At 41.9% G+C, this 12,482-nt stretch overlaps 1 long non-coding RNA gene across 1 annotated transcript in view; it reads right to left on the bottom strand.

Moving 5' to 3' along the window:
- Positions 1-8,865, bottom strand: part of LOC138363848 (uncharacterized) — a 102,266-nt gene extending 93,401 nt beyond the window's left edge. The window contains exons 1-3 of the long non-coding RNA XR_011228161.1: positions 8,442-8,865; positions 6,671-6,780; positions 6,132-6,209 (exon numbers count right to left, since the gene is read on the bottom strand). This is a non-coding gene — a long non-coding RNA (uncharacterized lncRNA). The remainder of the gene's footprint in view (positions 1-6,131; positions 6,210-6,670; positions 6,781-8,441) is intronic.
- Between the last annotated feature and the right edge of the window lie 3,617 nt (positions 8,866-12,482).

Genomic DNA, 12,482 nt, shown 5'->3' with positions numbered 1-12,482 from the left:
TTATATAGTGGTGCGTTTGTTTTATGGCTCACTTTCCCACTGTTCACCATTGTTCCATCATGAATTGTTGTCAACAAGTTCACCTCTCTTTTGTCTTTCCACCGAACTGACAGAATGTTATCACTTTTCCTTCTCTGACACTCACCAACTGCAATGTCGTTGTCAAACACAGGCATTTCCCTTCGTTGTGGCTTTACTGTACCAACCAATCCAGTTCTATTTTCTAGCAAGAACCAAGCTAGCAAGGGACTTGTATAGTAATTATCTGTGTATAAAATGTGTCCCTTGTTCATCCACGGAGCCATGATGGTCTTCACTACACTCCCCGAGAATCCATGTTCGTCGTTACCGGGAATGTCTACATCACTAGCCGAGTACAGAATCATGTGTAACACGTATCCTGTCTCACAATCACAAAGAACAAAAAATTTCAGGCCAAATCGGTTTCGTTTTGAGGGAATGTACTGTTTGAATGGAACACGTCCCTTGAAAAGTATGAGAGATTCATCAACCACCAGCTTCTGTGCTGGTACGTAAAAATCTCTGAATTTTCCAATAACATCGTTCATGTAGTGCCTCACTCGCCACAGTCTATCATCAGGTGTTCGGTCCTGAACACTTCCAAAATGTAGACACCTGAGGAGTATCTGAAACCTGTCTCGTGACATATATTTCCCGAATAAAGGTGTTGGTATTGTCTTGTCCTTGCTCCAATAGTCATTTATTGCATGTTTGTGACAGTGCTTCATCAACAAACAGAGTGCCAAAAACACATACATTTCCGCCACTGTGGTATTTTTCCAACGCTGCAGTCGTGAAAATTCTGTGATTTCCCTCTCAATCAGGTAAGCAGCATGCAGGTTCGTTTGGTGTACAATGTATTCCATGAGTGGTTCATCATAGAATGCTGTAAAATATTCCATCTCAGCCATGTCCTCACCTTGATTAGGGAAAAGGTTTGTAATCCCTACATCTTTATCGTCAAAGTGAGGAATATTAGGAATAAAATCGTCACCATCACTCCACTCAAGTACACCAGGCGTCCTGCGAGATGCAGAGGAAAGACGGCGAGGAAGCGATGCATACCGGCGACCAGGAGCTGAATACCGTCTGCGAGAAGCACAGCGGCTACGTGCACGTGAGGTGGGTGCACGTGAACACGAGGGTCTTGGTCCCTCATGTGGTGCCATGCGGTGGCGCTTGGCCGGGCGAGATGCTGCTGACGCGACAATTTCTCGCCCAGTTACACCACTGGTACCAGCCACAGGCTCAATAAAACTTTGATCTGAGTCACTAAACCCAGAAAAGGAGTCACCTCCCTCTGACTCGTCACCCTCAAACAGAAAATATCCACAGGAACTGTGAGGTCGTGGTAGAATTGGGGTAGAAAATGGGCGAGGAGGCATGGGAGAGCGTATAGGCCTCGCCATGGCATGGCGGTCATTCTCACTTTCACTGCTGCTGCTACTATCACCCGACAACTGTGTATAATCCTCATCGTTGTCTGAATCGTCAAACACACTTTCTTCACCTTCAGAGAATAATTCGTGGGCTATTTGCTCTGGGGTGAGGGACTGAGTGATGCGTGCTCGTGAGGCGTTTGACCGTGCGCTCGCCATGGTGACTCTCGCTAAACAGAGGCCTCCCATGCCATGGATCGTGAGCTGGATTTTTTTTCAAAATGGCCGCTGTTTACTAGAGCCCCTGGGCAGCGTATGGGACCCCCAGCTACACCGCGGGCCATTCAAATCGTGCGCGGTACCCATACACTTCATATGAAGTGAAGCGCAGTTGACTGGTAAAACGATTTACACTTCATATGAAGTGATGCGCACTTTAAGGGTTAATCCACTTGACCATCACGACCGGACAAAATGAGGTGATAGCCGAGGCTATTTGAACCACCCCACCGCCGGCACTCGGATAGTAATCTTGGGCATAGCATTTTACCAAATCACCTCATTCTTTGGGGCACACGTGAGGAACACAAATGCGAACAAGCCTTAATGGTCCCCAGGACAATATGCAACTGAAAACTCACACCCCAGAAGTGACTCGAACCCATACTCCCAGAAGCAACGCAACTGGTATGTACAAGACGCCTTAATCCACTTGACCATCACGACCGGACAAAATGAGGTGATAGCCGAGGCTATTTGAACCACCCCACCGCCGGCACTCGGATAGTAATCTTGGGCATAGCATTTTACCAAATCACCTCATTCTTTGGGGCACACGTGAGGAACACAAATGCGAACAAGCCTGAATGGTCCCCAGGACAATATGCAACTGAAAACTCACACCCCAGAAGTGACTCAAACCCATACTCCCAGAAGCAACGCAACTGGTATGTACAAGACGCCTTAATCCACTTGACCATCACGACCGGACAAAATGTGGTGATAGCCGAGGCTATTTGAACCACCCCACCGCCGGCACTCGGATAGTAATCTTGGGCATAGCATTTTACCAAATCACCTCAATTCAGTTGCATTTTTTTGTCCTGGGGACCATTCAGGCTTGTTCGCATTTGTGTTCCTCACGTGTGCCCCAAAGAATGAGGTGATTTGGTAAAATGCTATGCCCAAGATTACTATCCGAGTGCCGGCGGTGGGGTGGTTCAAATAGCCTCGGCTATCACCTCATTTTGTCCGGTCGTGATGGTCAAGTGGATTAAGGCGTCTTGTACATACCAGTTGCGTTGCTTCTGGGAGTATGGGTTCGAGTCACTTCTGGGGTGTGAGTTTTCAGTTGCATATTGTCCTGGGGACCATTCAGGCTTGTTCACATTTGTGTTCCTCACGTGTGCCCCAAAGAATGAGGTGATTTGGTAAAATGCTATGCCCAAGATTACTATCCGAGTGCCGGCGGTGGGGTGGTTCAAATAGCCTCGGCTATCACCTCATTTTGTCCGGTCGTGATGGTCAAGTGGATTAAGGCGTCTTGTACATACCAGTTGCGTTGCTTCTGGGAGTATGGGTTCGAGTCACTTCTGGGGTGTGAGTTTTCAGTTGCATATTGTCCTGGGGACCATTCAGGCTTGTTCGCATTTGTGTTCCTCACGTGTGCCCCAAAGAATGAGGTGATTTGGTAAAATGCTATGCCCAAGATTACTATCCGAGTGCCGGCGGTGGGGTGGTTCAAATAGCCTCGGCTATCACCTCATTTTGTCCGGTCGTGATGGTCAAGTGGATTAAGGCGTCTTGTACATACCAGTTGCGTTGCTTCTGGGAGTATGGGTTCGAGTCACTTCTGGGGTGTGAGTTTTCAGTTGCATATTGTCCTGGGGACCATTCAGGCTTGTTCGCATTTGTGTTCCTCACGTGTGCCCCAAAGAATGAGGTGATTTGGTAAAATGCTATGCCCAAGATTACTATCCGAGTGCCGGCGGTGGGGTGGTTCAAATAGCCTCGCCTATCACCTCATTTTGTCCGGTCGTGATGGTCAAGTGGATTAAGGCGTCTTGTACATACCAGTTGCGTTGCTTCTGGGAGTATGGGTTCGAGTCACTTCTGGGGTGTGAGTTTTCAGTTGCATATTGTCCTGGGGACCATTCAGGCTTGTTCGCATTTGTGTTCCTCACGTGTGCCCCAAAGAATGAGGTGATTTGGTAAAATGCTATGCCCAAGATTACTATCCGAGTGCCGGCGGTGGGGTGGTTCAAATAGCCTCGGCTATCACCTCATTTTGTCCGGTCGTGATGGTCAAGTGGATTAAGGCGTCTTGTACATACCAGTTGCGTTGCTTCTGGGAGTATGGGTTCGAGTCACTTCTGGGGTGTGAGTTTTCAGTTGCATATTGTCCTGGGGACCATTCAGGCTTGTTCGCATTTGTGTTCCTCACGTGTGCCCCAAAGAATGAGGTGATTTGGTAAAATGCTATGCCCAAGATTACTATCCGAGTGCCGGCGGTGGGGTGGTTCAAATAGCCTCGGCTATCACCTCATTTTGTCCGGTCGTGATGGTCAAGTGGATTAAGGCGTCTTGTACATACCAGTTGCGTTGCTTCTGGGAGTATGGGTTCGAGTCACTTCTGGGGTGTGAGTTTTCAGTTGCATATTGTCCTGGGGACCATTCAGGCTTGTTCGCATTTGTGTTCCTCACGTGTGCCCCAAAGAATGAGGTGTTTTGGTAAAATGCTATGCCCAAGATTACTATCCGAGTGCCGGCGGTGGGGTGGTTCAAATAGCCTCGGCTATCACCTCATTTTGTCCGGTCGTGATGGTCAAGTGGATTAAGGCGTCTTGTACATACCAGTTGCGTTGCTTCTGGGAGTATGGGTTCGAGTCACTTCTGGGGTGTGAGTTTTCAGTTATATATATATATATATAAATGTGCATAGGACACTACAAACAGGTGCTAAACATTTCAAGTGTGCTGAATGCAGGGAAAAGATTTGGGAAACGTTCTAGTACAATTAGTCACATGACTGTGCATACGGATGATAAACCTCGTGAATGTTTTGAGTGTGGCAAGGGATTCAATCATCTGCGACTTATAAAAACTCACAGGATTGTGCATACAGCTGATAAACCTCTTGTGTGTCATGAGTGTGGGAAAGGATTCAGATGATGCATTGCAGATGGTGCATTCAGATGATGAACGTTACCTAGTTCCTTCATCTGGGAAGAATGAAGACATATTGGTGCATTTGGATGATAAATAGTACCTAGTTCACTTGATCAGTAGACTGTATATCATACTAACAATAAACATACAACCCCAATGAATTTTCCAGTGAGGTTTGATAGAAATTTACTTCAGGACACAAACTAGAAAAAGTTTGTTACAATTAACAATTTTTGTTTGTGTGAATTTTTTGGTGGATAATATACATTTATACACTAAAGGGACCTAGCCATATTTATTCTTAAATATCTTCAAACTGATATTACTCTGAAATTTAACAATAAAAACATAAGCATTTTTACTATTAACACTGAAAAACAAAAATTGGTAGAATTTTTCAACTAATATTATTGCAAACCCTTTTGATTTGTTTTGTTATAAAGTTAAAGTTCAATATAGTAGGCTAAGCTAAGCTTTGCTAAGCTAGAACAGAGGATTTTTGGACTTGTAGATTTGTAAACCTCATCCTGTAAACATTCATGTTTCTACATGTTAAACAAGCTACGAGGATGAGGGAAGGGGATGTTCCCTCCATTCTGGATGTTATATTTACAAGGAAAGAGGGAGAGATATTTGTCATTCAGTACCTCCCTCCCTTGGGTAAAAGTGACCATGTCTTTTTGGGAATAAAGTATGCAATGCATTATAATCTGTTAGAAAATAAGCTTGAAGCAGTTGAAAAACCTGATTTGTGGAGAGGTCATTATGGGGAACTCAGATATTTCCTTAAGGAATTTGACAAACACTTGCTGTTAGGACATGAAGTAAATGAGATGTATGTCAAGTTTTGTGAAAAATATGATAAAGGCACAACAAAATTTATTCCAAAGGAGAGATGCAGAACTAGGAAAAGGGGATTTGTTTATAGATGTCATCTGGATTTTTCCGAGTTTCGGAGTTTCCGTGATATTTTCTATTTTGATCAAAATATGTATAATGTTAATGTATTTTGATAAATGAGCTTTCCTGTCTACTTAGGTAATGATTCCAAAGATCGTCCTTCCTTTCCTCCCAGGAATCTGGATGTAGCAGGTGCTCAATTGTCAAAAGTGAAAAATTTGGTTTGTCATCCGAATGCACCATATCGGTAATTTTTTTAATAATATTTTAAAAATAGTAAATGGCACTATTTTTGCAAAATCATTACAAGATCTATTATTCTAATAGGGGTTTGATAAAATACAGTAGAATGCCTACTGGTTTTACCTGTAATAGGGTTTGATATAGTTGATTATGGATATATTGTAATGAAATGCTCCTATTGTTAAGAAACACTTTTTTAAAAGAATATTTTGTAATGAGCAGCTCTGAAAATCAGTTGATTACAGATAATGCTACATAATACACTTAATGTGTGTATATGTTACCACAAGTGAGGTATATAATGGTATTTATGAGTAAGATGTAATTGTGTCTTTGACACTGATAAAATTAAGTACTGTGGTTTTATATACTGATAATTAGCTAAAAATATATACTGTACAAGTAAATAAATTATTTTACCTTGCACCGAGATCCACCAAGCCTGTATGGTGTGCGTTTCAGTACTTTGGAAATCTGGAACGATCTGGAATCTCTTATCTGCAATGAAACAATACATATTATTGCACTTACCAAAACATGGATGAATGTAGAAAATAGAGAACTATTAGATGAATATCAAATAAATGGATTTAATCTATTTCACACAGATATATTAGACAAGGAGAGGGAGTAGCCATGTATGTTAGGTAATATTTGAAATGTAGTCTCGAAAAAGACTACATTTCAACAGAAACGTGCCACACACCAGTCACAAGACTGAACCTCATCGAGGCCAAACGTCTAAATGAGAGCGTGAACGAGTAAGAAATAATACTTTAACACCTGGCATCATACACACAATGAATGCACCTGCAGACACACAACGAGCACTATCAACATAGCAAAGATTACTCCATAAAAAAAAATCATTAAATATGATTGACAATGAGACGAAATAATGCACAGTATGTCAATTTTGTGAATTTTTTTCATTACTGAACTAGGTTTTCAATGCTTACATTTGCTATTCTTGGCATTCTTTGCTTCATATCTGAAGCTTCGTTTTAAGTTTCCACTTCAGACGTGTCTTCCGCAGCTATGCATCTCCGGTTTGCAGCATCAAAATCATCTGCAATAGCTGAATATAATTAATAATATATCAGTGAGATATATATTTATCATTACCTAGTAGTAGTGAACACTAAGAAATAACATAAATCAGCTTTCTAAAGAGATGTTTAATAATACGACACACATGATTTGGAACTTATCACTGGGTTAAGTACTTTGCACATAAGTCTCAAGGAGCCATTAGGAAACCCTGCTCGTGATTAAAATATTATGCTGTTTTTATATACTGTATGTGCAGCACAGTACCTCTCCTCTCAATACACCAGCACTGGCCTTCGCCTCTCAATACACCAGCACTGGCCCTCACCTCTCAATACACCACCACTGCCCCTCACCTCTCAATACACCACCACTGCCCCTCACCTCTCAATACACCACCACTGCCCCTCGCCTCTCAATACACCACCACTGCCCCTCGCCTCTCAATACACCACCACTGCCCCTCACCTCTCAATACACCACCACTGCCCCTCACCTCTCAATACACCACCACTGCCCCTCACCTCTCAATACACCACCACTGCCCCTCACCTCTCAATACACCACCACTGCCCCTCACCTCTCAATACACCACCACTGCCCCTCACCTCTCAATACACCACCACTGCCCCTCACCTCTCAATACATCACCACTGCCACTCACCTCTCAATACACCACTGCCCCTCACCTCTCAATACACCACTGCCCCTCACCTCTCAATACACCACTGCCCCTCACCTCTCAATACACCACCACTGCCCCTCACCTCTCAATACACCAGCACTGGCCCTCACCTCTCAATACACCACCACTGCCCCTCACCTCTCAATACACCACCACTGCCCCTCACCTCTCAATACACCACCACTACACTACCCCTCGCCTCTCAATTCAACACCACTGCCCCTCGCCTCTCAATACACCACCACTGCCCCTCGCCTCTCAATACACCACCACTGCCCCTCGCCTCTCAATACACCACCACTGCCCCTCGCCTCTCAATACACCACCACTGCCCCTCACCTCTCAATACACCACCACTGCCCCTCACCTCTCAATACACCACCACTGCCCCTCACCTCTCAATACACCACCACTGCCCCTCACCTCTCAATACACCACCACTGCCCCTCACCTCTCAATACACCACCACTGCTCCTCACCTCTCAATACACCACCACTGCTCCTCGCCTCTTAATACACCACCACTGCCCCTCACCTCTCAATACACCACCACTGCCCCTCACTTCTCAATACACCACCACTGCCCCTCACCTCTCAATACACCACCACTGCCCCTCACCTCTCAATACACCACCACTGCTCCTCACCTCTCAATACACCACCACTGCTCCTCGCCTCTTAATACACCACCACTGCCCCTCACCTCTCAATACACCACCACTGCCCCTCACTTCTCAATACACCACCACTGCCCCCCACCTCTCAATACACCACCACTGCCCCCCACCTTTCAATACATCACCACTGCCCCTCACCTCTCAATACACCACCACTGCCCCTCACCTCTCAATACACCACCACTGCCCCTCACCTCTCAATACACCACCACTGCCCCTCACCTCTCAATACACCACCACTGCCCCTCGCCACTTAATACACCAGCACTATAGCCAGCACCAGTCTAATAATATTATAAAATATAAGTGTTTACTTACGATAATATTTGCGTGACTGCATGAAGTGTTTGTCTTCTTGCTGACTGCACGGACCACAAACTGACCGCTTTGTTGATGTTCCTGGCGGATACAAGACACTCCGTACATTGACAACATCGCACACTAATATTTTTACCACTTCGGACACCAGCTTTCGACGTTTCGCATATGTGTACGTGTTCCATATTAAAACGACAATATAATGCTATTAACAATTAAAATCTTCTATTTAACAGGCATATATTTATTAAATGAAGTTTAGTGATGTAATAGACATAATCCGGAGTTGGTAAGGACGCCGCCCACCAGCGTAAACACAACACACCCGAATGCCCACAAACACGATACAACGCACAAAACACAACACTTCTGTCAGTTTTTGGATAAACTCCTTTTATATTTATTATGTGAGAGTTATACATGTATAAAATGATAACTATTATAGGTAAGCGCCTAATATTTAATATTAATCAATAAAAAAGAAGTCAGAAGCTACACGCCTGTCTGTACATGTCTTTTGTGTAAAAGTATTTTGGGCGCTCATGTACTTGTGCGCTAGCTGGTGTTCACAACTGTTCTCGCCTACAAGCATTAGAATTAAACAAACGAATTTATTTTTTCATTTATATACAAGAAGAGAAGGCTACCCTTGAGTCTGTAATATTCATCTGATCACTGGTCTCCCATTTGGTCCTCATTGTTTTATCTTACTATTATTGAAAGCCAATAACCGTATTATGCAATTTCAATTTCTTCTATTTCTTTCTTTATTATGCACCCCATACCCATCCCGTGGGCGGTGGTGTAAAGGATTACAGAGGCACATAATCGGTTCAGGAACTGAACCCTCTAGTTCGTTTAGCTAAGCAAATAACAATGTTTGACGCTAGTTACAAAATTATTAATGTTGTATACACATGTACACACACTCATACATACATGTACACACACACACACACATATATATATATATATATATATATATATATATATATATATATATATATATATATATATATATATATATATATATATATATATATATATATATATATATATACGTATACATATATACATACACATACATATTTAATCACCTACACAAATACACACATCAATAATCTTTGTGTCACAGGTGATCAACAAGAGGCTCACAACAGTCACTATAAAAGGCACTTTACATCTATAGTGAGTCACACAGTTAGTAGTATTGCTGCAAACCCACCCAACTGGGCGGCAGCTTTACAGTCATGTGCTCCACACCCACCCAACTGGGCGGCAGCTTTACAGTCATGTGCTCCACACCCACCCAACTGGGCGGCAGCTTTACAGTCATGTGCATGCATTACCTACAGTAAGCAAATTTTGGATACTTCGCTAAGAATTCGGGCAGCACATCATTATGAATGAAGTACTTACACATTTCATTATGCAACTTTAATAAAGTTGTCCTTCAGCATTTTGTGGTGTTCAGCTACCCTTATCTTCTGTATGTTCCTCACATTACCAGTATACACAAACATTGACATGTAGGGATATAGACTCTCAGGTAAGTTAGTAATGTAATGCACAGTAGCAGTCCTAGGCGTTCAATCCCCGACCGCCGTCCAAGTGGTTTGGCACCATTCCTCCCCATCCCATCCCAAATCCTTATCCTGATCCCTTCCCAGTGTTAAATAGTTGTAATGAACAGGCACTATATATATATATACACATATATATATATATATATATATATATATATATATATATATATATATATATATATATATATATATATATATATATATATATATATATATATATATATATATATATATATATATATATTGGTGTATACTGGCAGCAGGTTTTCTTTCAAACATGTTTCATTGAATATGACCGCATATTCTGTATTTATTATTTTCTGGTTTAGGGCTTCTATCCCTCTAACTATTTTCTTAGCATCAGGGCTTAATTGGAATAGGAGTTCTCCAACACTCATTTTCGTACTTTTAAGGTGAAGAAAAGAAGTGATTTACTATAGAGTGTATTACACTTATTTGTATAATTTGCACGACGTTTCGAACCTCCATGGTTCATTCTCAAGTGAACAGATCTTACAATACTAGTTGATTTTATACCCGCATTAGGTCAGGTGTTAATACAATGAAGGTGAAAAACATGGGGGGATACATAAGGGATAAACATAGGGGCTGCAGAAGGCTTATTGGCCCATACGAGGCATCTCCTATCTAAACACAAAGATTAATCCAATGTAATTGGCCTGTTATGTTGGACATTGTCTTCTGTGTTGGCATCGATATGTTCTTGTCTTGTCCTTATGTATGTATGTATGTATGTACTAACCTGGTTGATTGTTCTACCTGGGAATCCTCCACTGTTTTATATCTTATGTATGTATGTATGTATGTATGTATGTAAGGACAAGACAAGAACATATCGATGCCAACACAGAAGACAATGTCCAACATAACAGGCCAATTACATTGGATTAATCTTTGTGTTTAGATAGGAGATGCCTCGTATGGGCCAATAAGCCTTCTGCAGCCCCTATGTTTATCCCTTATGTATCCCCCCATGTTTTTCACCTTCATTGTATTAACACCTGACCTAATGCGGGTATAAAATCAACTAGTATTGTAAGATCTGTTCACTTGAGAATGAACCATGGAGGTTCGAAACGTCGTGCAAATTATACAAATAAGTGTAATACACTCTATAGTAAATCACTTCTTTTCTTCACCTTAAAAGTACGAAAATGAGTGTTGGAGAACTCCTATTCCAATTAAGCCCTGATGCTAAGAAAATAGTTAGAGGGATAGAAGCCCTAAACCAGAAAATAATAAATACAGAATATGCGGTCATATTCAATGAAACATATATATATATATATATATATATATATATATATATATATATATATATATATATATATATATATATATATATATATATATGATAAAACTGACTGTTCATTGTTGAGAAATGTGTTAACAAACAATATATCTGACATTATCAAGACTGTAGCTTGCTTAGCAAAAGGAACTTTTTTTAAATTTGGGTTCAGTTTAACTACCGCTCAATGGATGAGTAATTGGGGCATAATAAAGGAACTAAGCTGATAAAATGAAAGATGGGAAAACAACATTAGAGAGATAAACTCGAGAGACGTTTTCATGTTAACCCGAAAATTATTTGAGGAGCAAGACGGACTGCGGGTCAGGCAATTGGTCTTCATGCTATCGTGATGGGGGATCAGCCATTATACGTGTTAATGACTCTTGTGTAGTTGTGTAGTTAAGGACTACAGGGTAAAGGGGTAATGGGCATTGTGGTTGATTGTTCTACCTGGGAATCCTCCACTGTTTTATATCTTATGTATGTATGTATGTATGTATGTATGTATGTATGTATGTATGTATGTATGTATGTATGTATGTATGTATGTATGTACTAACCTGGTTGATTGTTCTACCTGGGAATCCTCCACTGTTTTATATCTTATGCATGTATGTATGTATGTACTAACCTAGTTGTGGTTGCGGGGGTTGAACTTTGGCTCTTTGGTCCCGCCTCTCAACCGTCAATCAACTGATGTACAGATTCCTGAGCCTACTGGGCTCTGACATATCTACATTTGAACCTGTGTATGGAGTCAGCCTCCACCACATTACTGCCTAATGCATTCCATTTATTAACTACTCTGACACTGAAAAGTTCTTTCTATAATCTCTCTGGCTCATTTGCGTACTCAGCTTCCACCTGTGTCCCCTTGTGCGTGTACCACATGTGTTAAATAAATGTATGTATGTATGTAAGGAGAGAGAGAGGAGAGAAAGAGATGAAGACCGAGACAGAGAAATAGATATAGACAGAGTCAGGGAGAGAATGTCCCTGACGGATAGATAAGGATATGCAAAGTCAGTGAGAGAATGACAGAGATAGAGCGAGGAAAGAGACAGAGAGATAGGCTGACACAGAGAATGGCAGAAACGAGGAGAGGCAGAGACAGAGGGACAGGGACAGACGGACAGGGCC

The sequence above is a fragment of the Procambarus clarkii genome, chromosome 12 (genome assembly GCF_040958095.1).
Source record: "Procambarus clarkii isolate CNS0578487 chromosome 12, FALCON_Pclarkii_2.0, whole genome shotgun sequence".
Lineage (NCBI taxonomy): Eukaryota > Metazoa > Arthropoda > Malacostraca > Decapoda > Cambaridae > Procambarus > Procambarus clarkii.
This window is presented reverse-complemented; position numbering and strand designations above follow the sequence as displayed.